This window comes from Callospermophilus lateralis, chromosome 1 (assembly GCF_048772815.1).
Source record: "Callospermophilus lateralis isolate mCalLat2 chromosome 1, mCalLat2.hap1, whole genome shotgun sequence".
In the NCBI taxonomy this organism is placed as follows: Eukaryota; Metazoa; Chordata; class Mammalia; order Rodentia; family Sciuridae; genus Callospermophilus; species Callospermophilus lateralis.
In genome coordinates, this window is record NC_135305.1 from 200602137 (window position 1) to 200618198 (window position 16062).

General features: G+C 50.4%; 1 pseudogene across 1 annotated transcript; it reads right to left on the minus strand.

Annotated features, from left to right (window-relative positions):
* Positions 1-437: 437 nt before the first annotated feature.
* LOC143409057 (3-ketoacyl-CoA thiolase, peroxisomal-like) lies at positions 438-8179 on the minus strand (annotated as a pseudogene). The gene is made up of 7 exons (XR_013092574.1): positions 7960-8179; positions 3555-3647; positions 2719-2799; positions 1470-1675; positions 1038-1159; positions 817-972; positions 438-513 (listed from the first exon to the last, which is right to left on the minus strand). The product of XR_013092574.1 is annotated as a 3-ketoacyl-CoA thiolase, peroxisomal-like (transcript).
* Positions 8180-16062: the final 7883 nt, after the last annotated feature.

Consider the following 16062-nt stretch of genomic DNA (forward strand, 5'->3'; position numbering starts at 1 on the left):
GCCCTGCATTGTAAGTCCCCAAAGCTAACACAAAAGAGAGCCCACACCAATGTGGAGATAATAGCAGTTCAGACTCAGATGAAGCGCACAGAAGTCCACCAGGGAAAATACCCACCCTTGGAAAAATGCACAGCCACCAAGATAACACAATTATACATCCATTGTCCCCTCCTCATTCATGAGGCCACAGTTCCCTAGGATTTACATGGGGGCCGGGTGACCCACACTGACTGGCCCAGCTCGAGGGGGCCTGGTGGTTAGGCCCAACACCCCGCCTCCTCCTGTATTATGTCATCGGTGTTCAGTTTCCAAATTATTTAAAGTGCCTTGATTTGTTCCCACCACCAATGCTGAATGTCCCACGTGGATTTGCTTCCCAAGATCTACTCTCTGGCTGCCAAAGTAGGGCCGTTTGGGTAGTACCTTGAGCCAGGGATTCAGTTCCCAGGGTATTCGAAGACAGCAACGGCTCCCATCCCAGTGCCAATGCACACGGACACCACTCCATACGCCCTGGGAAAGGAACCTAGGTTGGCTGGGAAGAGGCCCAACCCCCTGACCAGAGGATACAAAAAAACAGAAGACACGATCTTGGATATTCAGTCCCCTAACTCCGCACCTTGGCATCACAGTGGCAGATGCACTCTGTAGGCCAGAAGCCCTTTCAAGGCTGACCCTTGGGGACAAGAGAGATCATGTCCCTATATGTCCTCACAGGCCTCAAAGTACATATCTGTGCATCTTGACCGCCCCAAGCCACACTCTTTGAAGCCCCAGCTCAGCCTCCCCCACGACACCCCAGGGGAACAGCCTCACCTCTTCCCACAGCACTTCAGCTCATTCAGCAGCGTGATGACCTGTCGTGCCCCAGTGCAGCCCAGGGCTACCGCTCCTCCCAGAGGGTTCACCTTCTCGGGGGGGATTCCTAGCTTCTCCACACAGTAGACAGCCTGGAAGGAGACAGAGTAGCACCTGGACACGCAGGCCCGCTCCCACTAGGTGCCCAGGGACCAGGCAATGGGGAGATTAAGACTCACCTGGCCTCACTGATCTCAAAGATGTCCGTGTCATTCACTGTCAACCCTGAGCTGACAGTGGGCAGGCATCATCCGGGCCAGCAGGATGGCAGCTGCCCCATCGCTCACCTGGCTAGAGTTTCCTAGAGAGAAAGAGTTGGGGTGAGAAGGGATCAGAGCAGAGGAGAACCAGCCCATTGTGGCAGACATGCAACTTTAGCCTACTAAATCTGGGGATATGTCTGGTCCTACGGGACATTTGAGAGACTGGCTGGAGGTCCTGAGGAAATGCTGCCCTAGGGAGAGGAGGATGCTTGGGGCCATCCAGAGTTGTCTTAGCTATCAACCCAGGCTGCCACCAAGGGTGTCCAAGGGACCTGGTCTGCCCCAGACTCCAGAGCAGAAAAGCCAGCCTGGTGACAGTCGTCCTCCAGCATCCTGGCCCGTACTCACCAGCTGTGGTGGAGCCACCATCCTTGAAAGCAGGCTTCAGTTTGGCCAGGCCCTCCATGGTGGTGTTGGGGTGGATTCCCTCATCCTGGGACACAGTGATGCTCCTCGTGGTGCCCTTGTCATCGTGGATGGTGGTGGTCACAGGCACAATTTCAGCGCGGAAACAGCCCTTGCTGCCAGCAGCAGGCAGCCAGGCTCAGGCTCCCCTGGAGCTCCCTTCCTCCTGTCCCCGTTTAGGGACATGTCTGGTCCGGGGAGACAGGCTAGAGGTCCTGAGGAAATCCTGCCCTGTGGAGAGGGAGCCTTGCTGGGGCCGTCCAGAGCCTCCTTTGCTATCAACCCCAGGTATCCACATCATGGCTGCTTCCAAACTCAGTGGGGAGAAGGGAGCTTTCAGGTGGTATTTGCTTTTTAGAGCCCTTTGCCCAAAACTGAGTCTGTTAGTTGCCCTGCTAGTCTGAGGCTGGAGCCCCACGAACATCTCTAATGGCTTCTGCTAGCTTTCCAGAGTGACCCCAACATCTGAATTTCACCCCTTCCTGAGGTTCCCCAAATCTAAAGCAACACATCCTAATTTCTGTGATGTCTTTTTCCAATTCAAACAGTTGAACCCTGAGGTATTTTAGGGTTACCCTTACAGCCCTATGCAAACTACAACACTTAGGAGCATTTCAGTATTAGGAACACAGAGCTTCCAGCAAAGCCCACAAGGCAACCTGACCCAAGAGGCTAACAGTCCCTGCCTTGGAGAAACCCACCTGGACCAGGCACCACTCCATCTTTGCTGTCCCTCCCCTGTATGGCCAATACTGGCTGATCTAGCCTGCTGCCGCCCAGAGGTGAGCCTGACATTTTTGTGACATCAGTTCAAACCCAGGCCTACTCCAGAAGCTAGCATGTCTGGTCCACAGAATCACTGTCCTCACACTCGAAGCCTCTGGATACCAAGTCCAGTGCCCAAGCCAGAGTCAGGTTGGAGTCATGGCCCTCCTATGTTTCAAAGAACAGAGGTGGAACTGAGGTTCAGGTAGGGAGAAGGCACTCAGACTCAACAGTCAGTACAGGACAGTGAAGGGCCACCAGTTCAGAATGGTACTGCCCCCTTTCTGTTCCCACCTGGGAGGTATGAGGCTTGCAAAACCCTAGTTCACAGCTGTACCCTTGGGACAAGTCCCATCTCAGACTACTCAGGATGGCCTCACAGTCTTATCCTCCAGCTCTTTCAAGGTCCCACCCCAGCAACACTCACTTCTGCTGGGAGGCCAGCGCAAAGGTTTCTTGTTTTTCCCTTGAAATGCCAAACCACTCAGCCACGTTCTCCAAGGTTATCCTAGGACACAAACAGCACACTGGTTGGAGATGGCCTGGGGGCCAAGGCCAGGCTATAACACTGTACACTGGGCCCATGGGACTAAAGGCGGGGAGGGCTGGTCCATGCCACAGAGAATAGTGAGCACTCTAGAAGTGGCACACCTTTCCCCAGCATAGGCATGGAATAGAAAGGGAGCCACCATGCTGGCCAGACTCTTTCCAAGTGGGAGGGTAGGCTGCATGCAGGGCAGAGCAGAAGAGTGTGTTCCCTGGTGAGTTGCCTCAGCTGAAGAAGAGAGTCAAGGGGTTTGTTGGGGGCCCTACTGACTCCCTATGGCCAGCTTCTAAGGTCTCCAGGTTGCCCTTGGAGGTGCTATATGTGGTCAATTCCAAGACATACTCCAAGCCTCAACCTCCTCATACATCCATGGGAACCAGGCTTCAGTGGCACTGGCTGCTGACTAAGGTGCTGGACTGATGCAGCACACATCACAGTTTGCATGCGACAGGCCCCAAGGTCCCTCACCAGCATGTTCAGGGATCAGAAGCTCCCCCATAGTCAACATGTTAGGAGATGGCTGTCATTGTCTTAGTTGTGATTGAGCACTCAGAGGGGGTATGACAAAACGGGCTAAATGTGGGGCCTCAGGGAAGGAAATCATAGCAGCATTGAGTTCTATGCTCAGAATCTCTGCAGAGCAGATGTCATCCAAAGGAGAGAGGAAGAGGATTGGCATTGCCAGAGATGAGGAGGAGCTGAGGATGGGCACTCACCCCATGGGGATCAGGCAGTCTCTAGCCTTGTTCTTCATCCGGAAAGCAATGTTTCCAGGGTTCAACTTCCCACCCATAGACATAAACTCCACCCTAGAAGGAGGAAACTGAGCTGAGTCAAACCAGCTAGGGTTCCAGTAACAATGGCTGGACACTTGGCAAGAGATGGGAAGAGCCAGGGAGCCCTTAGGAAGTGCAGTGTACTGTCTGGGAGCCACCTGGCCAGCAAAGCAGAGCTGGGGCGCTGCTGAGCCCTATCACTTCTCCACCCCAGGACAGAGCACTGTACTCCCAGGGGCAGGTGCCTCTGTACTTTTGAACCCGCCAATTGGCAGCTCCTGAGGAAAGCATTCTAGTATCCCCCACAGTACAGGAAACATATCCAGTAAGCCTAGGTCCAGACCCTGCCCTCAGGGCCCACAAATGTAGAGGAGAAAAGACAAAAATCAAGTCAGTACAAAGCTCACATTGAAAGTCAACCTGAGCTGTTCAGGCAGGGAGGTGTAACAGGCTGAGAAGAAGGGGAGATAGTTAGTGTGGAGAGGTGTCTCCTCTGTGAGGAGAAGGGAGGCAAAGGCCTCAAAAAGGACAACAGGTGATCTCGATCCAGTGTCCAAGCACTAGGCTAAACTCAAGAGAGCACTTCAAAAAGGATCAGTAACATGATAAACACCTGCTGGTTTTAGCTTGTTAAAGACTCCATTTAATCCTGTTATGAATCAAGACACAGCTGAGCTACAGATACCCTTTTATAGTGGAGGACACTGAGGTCCTGAGTGGATGAATCCCGATTTAGGCAGTCTTGCAACAGAGCTCATTCCCTATTAGAGAGTGCTAGGCAACAGTCCACAGAGCCTAGTGGATGGTCCGGTTGTGATATGGGAATCCTCCCAGCCCCAAACCCCAGAAAAACAGTGCTTAAGCTGCTGGGGAATCAAATGCCCATAAGAAACTCATGAAGGCTTAATGCTTCAAATTACCCACACCTACACTTCCCCAGTAAGACAGGAACACCAAAGGCATCAAGGGGCAGTCTGGGTTTGGCCCTTGCCCTGCCAGGATCTCTGTGGTCTTTGGCTATCTTACAACTAAGACATAAGTCAGGCTAAACAAGTGAAGGTCAGCCAGGACCTGGCCTGAGACCAGTGATGCTTCCTATCAATAAACATTCTATAGAGGTTCTAAAAGGCAAGCAGAAGCATGTAATAACTAAGGCTGGTCACCTCCAAGGTTGCCACAGCCTCCCCCACCCTGCCTGAATAGCCCCAGAATCTCAGCCCAAATCTGCAGACACTGCCATTTGTTGTAAGCAAAGACAGAGCCATGATATAGGTAAAAGTGATAGTGGGAAATCACCAAGATCTGAACATGTCCTCAGAAGCTGGCAGATATTTCCACCCGAGTACCAAGATAGGAATAAGGGAACAAACACCCTAGGAAAGCAAAAAGTAATACATGGAAAACTATCCCTGGCATTAGGGAACCAAAACTGCAAATTATCTCAGAAAGTCCAAGTGCTATATTTTTCCAACCTGCTGCCCACTTTCCAGCCTGACAGATTTCCAAGACAGAATGCTTACAGGCCACTTGACTTTATCTGCAAGTGCTAGATGGGAGCTTTTGCTGAGCAGTCAGAATTAGGGGCCATTCCTAGGCTGCATCTAGAGGAATCCACACCAAGCCAGCTGCCTAAAGAAACCAGGGAATGGTCCTAAAATCATGGCCTCAAAGAAATTAGTTTGATTGTCACCATTGGTTAAGGAGCTCTGGCAGACAGAAAGAAATTCTTACCCACAGGCCATGCCAATGTCATAAGACCCATTTCTTTTATTTTTTTATTTTTTTTTAAGACCCATTTCTGATACCACCTGCAACAAAAGCATTTCATAACCATCCTTGATCAAGGTCTGTCTGTCTTGGGAGCAGCAGAGCCCCTGTCCCACCTGCTCTCTAGGTGCCACTCAGTCCAGCCCCAGAAACAGGATACAGGAGTGTCCTGAAGAGCTTGGAGCAGTGGCGAGGGGAGCTCCTGAATTCTTTCTGTGCTCAGAGTCCTCTCAGAAACGCTTTAATGCTGATCCAGGAGATAGCAATATCACTAATGGTCAGGGGTAGAAAGCCCAGGCCTGGTCAAGGGCACCACCCAGTCCCAACTTATCAGCTATGTTGGCCACTGCCTACAGCCCTGATGAGCACTGTCTGTTGACAGTGGACAGAGGCACAGTCTCTGGGATGCCACTGAAACAAAGTGAAAGGCACAGTCAAACCCCTGCCCTGCCAGGCTCTCATGGAAAGCAGGTCTGTACTCCTGGGCCCTGCACCCATATCAAGTCTCATCCATGTAACAGGGTGGGCAACTACTGGGGCATACACTGTCTCTACAGGCGCATGCTCCTCAGGGCCAACACAAGCATATGATCTTCCATCCTATGTTTCTCCTCAATCCAAGGCAGAGAAGTCCATTTGGGCTGGGGGGATCTTTTTCTCCCTCTGAAGATTCAACAGTGACAATTACACATCTCTGTTTCCCCCAGAGAACATAGCAGTGGGCTTGTTCTTGGGACAGGCCACCAGAGCAAAAGCCATGTCTCACATATGAGGCCAGCATCCATCCCTACCCTTCCTAGTAACCACATGGTTAGTTCTTCACATTCTATTCACTCTCCAGAAAGAGTCAGATGATCAGGGCTCCTCTTGGGTTCCCCCTGACCCAGAGTCCTCCCCATCTCCCAGCCTCTGCTCATGAGATGGATCTGGAGTTTCCAGCTTGCTCAACTAGCAAAAAAAAGCAAAGTCACCATTCAGGGTGTTCATGTGGTCATTTACCTGTCAAAGGCAGAGAAAGTCTAAAATTTAAAGCAAAAGTCAATTTTGGCTATAATTAGTCCACAAAGAACCTTTGCTCCACTCCTAGAAGCCTATGTGTCTTGGTTCTCAGCCAAGAAACACCCCCCTCCCCAATGTAGGGGAAAGGTTGGGTCCAAAGAGCAGAATCCCAAGCACTCCGGTTGCCCTGACATCTTTTGACATCTGGTGTCCAACCTCATCTCCACTACCCACAGGCCAAGTCCCCTGGAGCCAGAACCCACTCAAGAATTACAATGACCAACACAGAGCTAGAGGTAGAAAAGATTACCTCAGAAACTGGGCAATCCGGGCCATGATGGCTCCACCTCCAGGCTGAAGCACATTTCCTGTTCAGGGGGAAATGCCTTTATCTAGTGTCAACAGTAGTAAGTACTAAAGAGAGGACATTTCAGATCTTTCTTCAAAATTGTTAGCCCTTGGCAGGCTCCCCTGAGGCTCTGGAATTTCAGAGTCTGTAGCAGGTGGAGCCAGACACACAACAGCCTGTTCAGATCATATATGGACCCCTGTGCTGGAAGGTCCCAAGCTCACTTGCCCATGCACCCTACTCTTTGAAATCAGCACAGGCTGGGCAGGTGACCTGACCTTCCACATAACATGGAAGACATGAGGGAAAGAGCAACACAATGCAAAACTTGAAGTCCAATAGTGTTGGCCCTTAGGCAAAAGAAATGAGATTCTGAAAATGTACACTTCCCTGAGTGTCCTCTCTCCAGGCCCTGCTGTCACTACAGAAGAAAAATAGCGAGTTCCAACCTAAATGAGGTACACAGTGTCCTGTATTATCTTTTATTACATTTCAAAGGAAGAGGTGTAGGAGTGGGAAACTGGGTTGGAGCACAGGTTGAGGCCCCATGTTCAATTTCTAACTCTGTTGCAAATGCACAGTCCCCACTCTCTCCATTTGTAAATCAGTGCTGAACTTGATGTTTCTGACGTTCCCTCATCTCTGTCCTGGAATAGACAGGATCTAGGGTGCATAGAGAACCCTGGTCTCAGGCCTCCTGGTACCCTCAGGTGCTGGAATTTCTGCACTTGGGATACCTACTTTCCTCATTAAGTAGAGTTCTCATTAAGTAGAATGAATGCACGTGGAGGAGGTTTAAAGTGTTTAGGGTTGAAACAGATGTAGACTGGCTCTCAGGAGATCATATTGAAGTCAGTGGACTCCATAGTTCCCTTCAGTGACAACTAGGGGACTAGAGGCATGGAAGCAGGACTTTGGAGGGATGAGAAGACCCGGAGGCCCCTGCGCAGGGCCTGGGTGGTGCACTCCCCTAACGAGATGTCCCCCAACTGCTCAGGCCTCAGCTTTACATCCTGGAGAACTGCGGTCAAGACGGCAGACAGAAGCTCATCTTGGGTGGTGTCCTGCAGAGGCATGTAAAGCTGCGGTGGGCTTGGCTAGTGATACCTCACGCAGAAAAAGCGAATGCAGCTCACCTGCCGACTGCTTCCGGCCCCCGCCCCAGGAAAATACGACGGAACCCGAGACCCCTGCGTCTCACCCCAGGAGCCAACCCCCGGGGGGCCTCACCTTGAAGATGGCGCGGCCCGCTCTGCCAAGGGCCGTGCGCCGTCCGTGCATCACCGCCACGTCCTCGGCCGAGGCTTGCCTGAAGTTACCAAAGCAAGGAGCGGCCTGTAGCGCGGGACCCGACTCAGGCCAGCCGGTGAGGTGGCCCTGAACTACCTGCAGCCTCAACTTCACGCCGCTGAGACCCGCAGAGCAGTTTGAAATCGGCGCGGAGTTGGAAACAAACACTCTGCAGCTCGGAGCGGAAGTTCCACTCAGTCTTAGAAACCCGAACACCGCCCACAGCCCGCCCTCCAAAGGTTCCGCCCACCCAATCTCAGCCAACCAGAAGGAGCGTAACTTGGGGACACGCCCACCCCAGCCACTCTTACCTCAGGCCCCAAAAGCACCGCGCGGGGCTGTTCATTCCACTCAAAGTCCAGCCCTCTTGTGGGCTACCCAGGCCAATCAAGAAGCGGTTCTTTCTGGAGTCCCGCCCACAAAGGCATGGGGAAATCATTGCGCCTTTCCAAGTTTTGGATCCCAAACGGAGGCTGGCTCCCAAAATCTTGCACATAAACTGGGCCTCAACCAGAAGCCCCTTCCTCCAAATCCCTACACCCTGCCTGCTGCCAGACAGAAGGCTGGAACACCTGGGGTCCCTTCCTTGGCCTTTCTTTGGAAGGAGGAATTCGGGACTCTTAATTCCTGTTCCCCCATCCTAGTTTGTTCTGCTCTGTCGCGTGTCCCGGCACCCAATCTGGAGACTCTACATACTCTTCATATTTCCAGCTCACCTCCGAAGGAGTCAAGTTCTTCCGGCAAGTCTTTCTAGAAGAACCAAGCAATTTGATTCCCAGTTATCACGGAGAGTGAATTTACAAAGCTGTGGAAGTGCAGCAAGCTCTTTAACTGGACAGAGAACATGCCACACTTCCTAGAACAATGTCACACCTGTTTGTGATGATTGAATTGGTTGTCCCCTTCCCTGTTAGGAAGCAGAGAAGAAGCTGTGTCCTGGGAGCCTGAAATGTGTTTGACGTTTAGTACGTCATCAATATATATCTGAGCAATGAGAGAATTAACCAGGGCTCCTCCGCCTGGACTGTGTCTTCAACTCTAAGGAGGCCAGGTGCTGTCTGACGGCCAATGGCAGGGCCATATGTTTACCTGAGACCTTGGAATGTTGTACTGCATTTGCCCTAGACACCAAGGGACAGGGTGCCCTGTGCATCCCTACTCTGGAGTATAGGGTTGTGACCCTCCCTATTTCAACTGCAGATCCATCACATGCCTTAGATTCCTGAAGGCAGTATGCCTTTCCCATTGTCACCTGCCCATACTGCCAATCCCTGCTGATGCTACTACTGGCAGAATCGTGTGCTCCCCAGACACTTGGAAGGGCACACCAGATGTCTCCCCTCGTGTCTTCTTCCCAACATCCTCCAGGGTAGGACCTTTGGACAATCTAGATCTTCAACAAATGGGACAGGACACTGTCACATACCAAGGAGCAAAGCCAATTTCCTATAAACCCTGAAGAAAAAAAAAAAAAACGTTGTTCTCCCTTACCTCCTACCCAAACAACCACCACAACCAGACCCTCAAGGACTGACCTATCCATATCTAAAAGGAGGCTTCTGAGTTCTCATATCTGCTGTTCTGAGACCTTCAAGTCAAGAGAGTGTGCCCTACCTCATTACATCTGGACAGTATTTAGACAGAATCCAGACAGGACTCTAGATTCTAAGGTGGAGCCATGCTTCTCAGAAAGAGAAAGCAGGTAGTCCAGACAAAGGCAACAGGACAAGCAGGATGCCTGGCTGGGAAGGGCCAGGTTAAAAGTGTAGGTGTAAAAGTGATAGACAAGCTTAACAAAAGTCTCAGGTGGGCCAGGTGTCAGACACAGGCTGCCCTTGAGCTTCTGAGCTGTGTCAGGTAGATCAACAGGATAAGTGAGGGAGTGGAAGCTGATGGTCTAGAAAACTTCTGGCACTCAAGTAATGTACTTGCACAGGAGATCCAGCTGCCCACAGACAGTCACACATTGCTGGGTTGAAGTCACTGCCATCACTGCACCATCACTGGACCTTCATTCCATTCCCAGGAGCCTTAGAATGGGAGTTCAGGACAAGGGACAGAAGGACACAGGCCTTATCTTCTGCCTTATCTAGATGGCCAGACCCTACTGACATCCTTTGGGGCTGGTCAGAAGTGTGTGTGTGTGTGTGTGTGTGTGTGTGTGTGTCTGTGAGTATGGTCAATGTTTTAGTCAGCTTTTTACTGCTGTGACCCAAAGATCTCACAAGAACAATTTTAGAAGAGGAAAAGTTTATTTGATGCTCACAATTTCAAAGGTCTCAGTACATAAACAGCTGACTCCATTCATCAGGTCCCAAGGTAAGGCAGGACATCATGGAGGAAGAGTGTGGTGGAGGAATGTGGCTCAGCACTTGGCCACCAGGAAGCAGGGAGAGAGCTCTACTCACCCAGAGCAAAACATATACCCCAAAGGCATGCCCCTCAGTGACCCACCTCCTCCAGTCATCTCCTACCTGCCTACTGTTGCCACCCAATTAATCTACATTAAGGGATTAACTCACTTTTGGGTAAAGCTCTCTTCACCCAATCATTTCACCTCTAACCCTCTTGGATTGTCTCACACATGAGCTCTGGGGAGACACCTCACATCTAAACCATAACATCCAGCTTGTCATATCTGTGTAGCTGCCCATGGCACCATCAGCTGGAGAAGGCCCAGAGCCCAAGAGGGTCAAATAGAGCAGGGTTTGATCCTAACTGTGGGATGTGCAACCTGACACACCCTGTCTTTTCCCCACAGAATAGAATAGCCAGAAGTACATTTTGAAGCCCCAGCAGGAGTCTGGAAGCCATTACAGGTGGCCAGAGTAGACAACACTGACCCATAGACAGTGGAGCTATCAGACATTATCACACTTGATGACCCCATGCATAATGGCCAAATACTGTTCCCATGCCATAGGCAGACATGTGGGCCATAGCCACAGGAAAGTGTTGTGTGAAGAGTATGCATGTTGAAGACAGATGGGCTATGGGTCCCTGGGCAAGACCCTTGACCTTTCTGAACCTTGGTTTCCCGACCACAAAATAGGGCTACTACAAGTCCTATCATTATGTTGCTCAGAGACTCTCATGAAATATGTGTGGGTGAAGGCTAACCCAGGATTAGGCCCTCAGGGACCTCATCTTTTGTCTCCTGAGAAGGTCACTTAGTCTAAGTTGTGTCATCTAGAGATGGGTGTAGAGCCCAGGATCAAGGTTGCCTGGGCAATAAACTCCTGGCTTCTTCAGAGTTTCTGTAGTGCTGTGAAGCACTGTCACCTGTGCTCTGACTGTCACCTGTGCTGTGCTCCCAGGGAAAGTGCAGAGAATTATTTTTTGTAGATTCTTTTTTTAGGGAAGGGGTTGAGTTCATTTTTCCCATCCATTTTTTTATTGGTATGTTACAGTTGTACAACGATGGGATTCGTTGTTACATATTCATGCATGCACATGATACAACAATATAATTTGGCCAATATCATTGCCCTGTACTTCCCCCCGCCCTCCCCATCACCTACATCTTGTTCCCTTTCCTCTACTGATCTCCCCTTGATTTTCATGAGATCCGCCCCCACCTTTCTTTTCCTTTCCTCTCTGGCTTCCACACAGGAGAGGAAATGTAAGACCCTTCTCCTCTGGAGTTCGACTAATTTTTCTTAACATGACGGTCTCTAGTTCCATCCATTTTTCTGCAAATGACATAATTTTATTTTTCTTTATGGCTGAATAAAACTCCATTGTGATATACACATTTTCTTTATCCATTCATCCATTGATGGACTCTGAGGTTGGTTCCATAGTTTAGCTATTCTGGATTGTCCTTCTATGAACACAGGTATGTGTGTATCACTACAGAGTGATAACTTTAATTTTTGAGGTACAGCTGGTTCATATGTTGGTTCCATGCCTAACGTTTTGAGGAACCTCCAGACATTCATCAGGTTGCCCAGTTCATATACCAGCCCCAATGCTAGAAGGTCCCAAGTTCACTTGCCCAGTCACCATCCCCTTCTTCCAAATCATCACAGACTGGGCAGTTGTCCTGCCTTCCAGGTAACATGGAAGACAGGAGGGAAAGAAGAACATAATGCAAAAGCTTGAAGGCCAAAAGCAGTGGTACTTGGACAATGGAAATGAGATAATGAAAGTGCACACATCCCCTGAGGTCCTCCTCCAGGACCTGCTGTCACTGCAGACAGGAGGAACAATGATTCCCACCCTAAGCGAGGCACACTCTGGATGAAGACACTCTGGATGTCTTGTAAGATTTTGTTACATTTCAAGGGTAGAAGTGTAGGGTGGGAGGCAGGGTTGGAATTAAGGGTGAGGTGCTGGGTCAAGACCTAGCTCTATAGCAAATTCAGGAGCCTTATTCTCAGTCTGTAAATGGTGGGCTGGACCAGGTGTTTTTTGATATTCTGGCCTGACATAGACATAGACAGGAAAACAAGGGGCACAGACAACTGTGGTCTCCTGCCTCCTGGAGTTTCCTGAGATCTCTGAGGCTTGGAATGTCTGCCAGTAGGCATTTCTGCTTTCCATCTGCCTTCATATGCAGAATATGGAGGGGGCACAAAGCCTCTGGAGACAGGGGCTCTCTGACTCTCAGGAGGCAATTATGGTGAACTCAGCAGAGTCCACTGTTACTCCCCTCAGTGACAACTTGGGTTCTGAAGGCATGGAAGAAGGACACCAGAGGGATAAGAAGACAGGGAGTTCCCAGAACAGGGTCTGGGGGGTGCACTCACCCACAGAGATCTCTCCCAGCTGCTCAAGCCTCAGCTTCCTGTCCTATAGACCCACAGTCAAGACAGCAAACAGAAGCTCATCAGGGTCATCTGCTTGGATTCTTTCTATACCAGAGGTGGCGGTGTATCTAAGCTGTGGTCCCTTGATCTCCTGAACTACAGGACACCACTGTGGATAAGCTTGGGACCCTTCAGCATGGAGAATGGTATATGACCTGGATGGAATGTTGTGTATCTGGCTGTACCTCTCTAGACCTTGAAATTTCAGAATATTAGTGAACTTGCCAAGGATATATGATGAAGAAAGATCTGAAATGTCTTCTCTTTGGTACTCACAGCTGTACCTTAGTTGCCAGGATACTACCTGGAACTGAATACTAACTTTTGTCAATCAGATATGAGATCCAGCCTGGAGCAGGGGCCACTGTGGCCTGGATTACCCAGTTTCTGAGGTAACCTTTTCTACTTCTACCTCTGGGTAAGCCATTGTGAATCTTGAGTGAGTCATGGCCCCTGAAAATTCAGCCTGTTGGAAGCAAGGATCCAGATGGACATCAGAAGTCAAAAGATGTCAGGGCAACCAGAGTGCTTGAGATCCTGCTCTTTGGACCCAACCTTTCACCTGCTTTTGGAATGGGAAAGGGTTTGTTATCCAGACCAGAGCCAAGACATACAGGTCTGTGGGACTGGGGCAAAGGTTTTCTGTGGCCTGATTTTTATTCAAAAACAACCTATTGCTTATTTTTGGAAATGTGGACTCTACTCCTCTGTCAGGTAAATGACCCATGAAAACCTTAAACTGTGACTTAGCTTCCTTTGCTAGTTGAGCAAGCTGGAAACTCCAGGCCCATCCCATTAGCAGAGGCCGAAGATGGGGAGGATTCTGGGGCAGGGGGATCCTTGGTGGAGCTCTGATCATCTGGCCCTTCACCACTTGCTCTCCCAGATGGGGCTGGAGTGTTCCATTGTTTCTACATGTACAGACCCAATTGTCTTTGTCCTTTGAGCTGCATGGAATTGAAATAATAGGGACATTAGCCAGTAAGAGAGCAGCAAAGGAAACCCAACCTCCAGGAACTGGCAGAAGCTCAGACTGCTGAACCTGCAGTTCAGGATCTCCCACTCCCTGTCTACAGAATAACTCTTCAGCCTCACCCCCAGCTGCTCACTCATGTGACTTTTCTCCTTTCGGTCAAATTATCTGCCTCCTGTTGTCCTCTCTACTGTGCCCATTCTGTACCAATGGAGTAGTGCTCCTACTTGCTCTCTCTGCCCTAGCTAAATCCTGCCCCAGACACAGTCTCACTCCACTTGCACATGGCTTCCCCAAGCTCTCAGGCTTACAACGAGAGAGATCTTCCTCTCCAGTAGGTAGCCTGTGCTTCCGTGTGATGCGACTGTGACACCTGGCCCTGCTATTCATCTCCTGTAGGATACACTCTGTGTTGGTCGGACCTCCTCTAGGGCATAGTACTCAGCATGAAATCAGTGGAGCCCTGTGCTCAGGAGGGATTTTAGGAAAACTTGGTGGAACTGGTGATAACTAGTGTTATGGGATTAAGGTGGCTGGTCTGGGTTGCACGGGCCTAGGGAGCCATCTACCTGGGAGGCCTTGTGCAGTCTGAGTGCTAGCTCAAGGGTTCCCTTGCTTGGCTGCACCCCAGAACCCCCAGGTGCATTCACTCCCTAAGGTTCTAGATATGTATGTGGATAGCTTGGAAATGTCCCCAGTTACTGCTGGCCTGGGCAGATTCCACTGGGAAGACCAGTCCTTATAACAAACTGAGCCCAGTGTGAGAGAATGGGAGCCCTAGAGCAAGGACTGTTACAACAGTGGTGCCCTGAAGAGCTCTTCATCTAGGTGAGAAGTGGCTTGTAGGGTCCTGGGGAGTATGCACCTCTAGAGATGAGGTCTGCCCATCCCTGTCCCATGGTTCTGGTCTGGCATGGGCACTGGACTACCATGTTGTTCCAGATCTTTGCACCCTTTGATGGGAGCAGTCACATGGCCCAGGAGCACAGGCCTGCTATCCATGGGCGCCTAGCAGGGCAGGAGGACTGACTGATTGTGCCTCTCAGTTTGTGTTTCAGTGGCATCCCAGAGACTGTGCCTCTATCCACTGTCAACAGACAATGCTCATCAGGACTGTAGGCAGTGGCCAACATAGCTCATAAGTTGGGACAGGGCTGTGCCCTTGGCCAGGGCCTGGGCTTAGTTTTGCCCCTAGGGGTTAGGGTCAGAGATATCACTGTCTCCTGGGCCAACAGTAGCATTTCTGAGAGGACTCTGAGTACAGTGAGTGCAAGAGCTCCCCTTGCCACTGCCCCACACCTCCAGTACACCCCTGGATTTTTGTCTCTGGGGACTGAGTGGCACCTAGAGATCAGGTAGGACAGGGACTCTGCTGCTCCCAGGACAGACAGACCGTGGCCAAGGATGGTTATAAAATGCTTTTGTTGCAGATGGCATCAGTAGGTGCCAATGTCTTATGACAATGGTATGGCCTGTGGATAACACTTGCTTTCTGCCAGAGCTCCTTAACCAATGGTGACAATCAAACTACTTTCTCTCTGGTCAGTTCTCAGGGGCCATGATTTTAGGATCATTCCCTGGTTCCTTTAGGTAGCTGGCTTGGTGTAGGTCCCTCTTGATGCAGCCTAGGAGTGACCCCCAAATCTGGCTACTCAGGGGAAAAAACCCTGCCTGAGCACTTGCAGGTGAGGACAGGTAGCCTCTAAGGTTCTTCTCACAATTTTTCCCCCTTTTTTACTGCTTTGGATAGTGAATGCCAGAGGGTGTGACTAGGGAGCTACATTCTAGATCTTTTTTGTTTTTGAGGGAAGATCTTGCTAAGTTCCCCTCACTGATCTGAAACTTGCAAACCTCATACTTCTTTGGTAGCTGAATTACAGATATGTGCCATCGCATCTGGCTCTCTTGAAAACTTTTCAGGCTTGAAAAAGTCTCTGTTCTTTGGAAAAATAAAGCTGAGGAGGCTTTGACTGCCTCAGGAGGTAAGCCGCACTGGTTCTGACCTTTTGGGCTGCCTTGGGATCTTCTCTGGATGTTTCTGGACAGAAAGCATCACTGGTCCTTGACCAGGGCTGAGATGACCTCCACTTAGTTGCCTGGCCTGTGTCTTAGTTGGAAGAGATCCAAAGTCCACAAACAGGGACTCTGGCAGGGCAAAGGTCACTGCATCCCCTGCCATTTAGTGTCTCTCACCTTCCCTGGTCTCACTGTGCAACAGATGCGAGTGACGTAAGAAGCATGACTGGAGCCTCGTAAGTT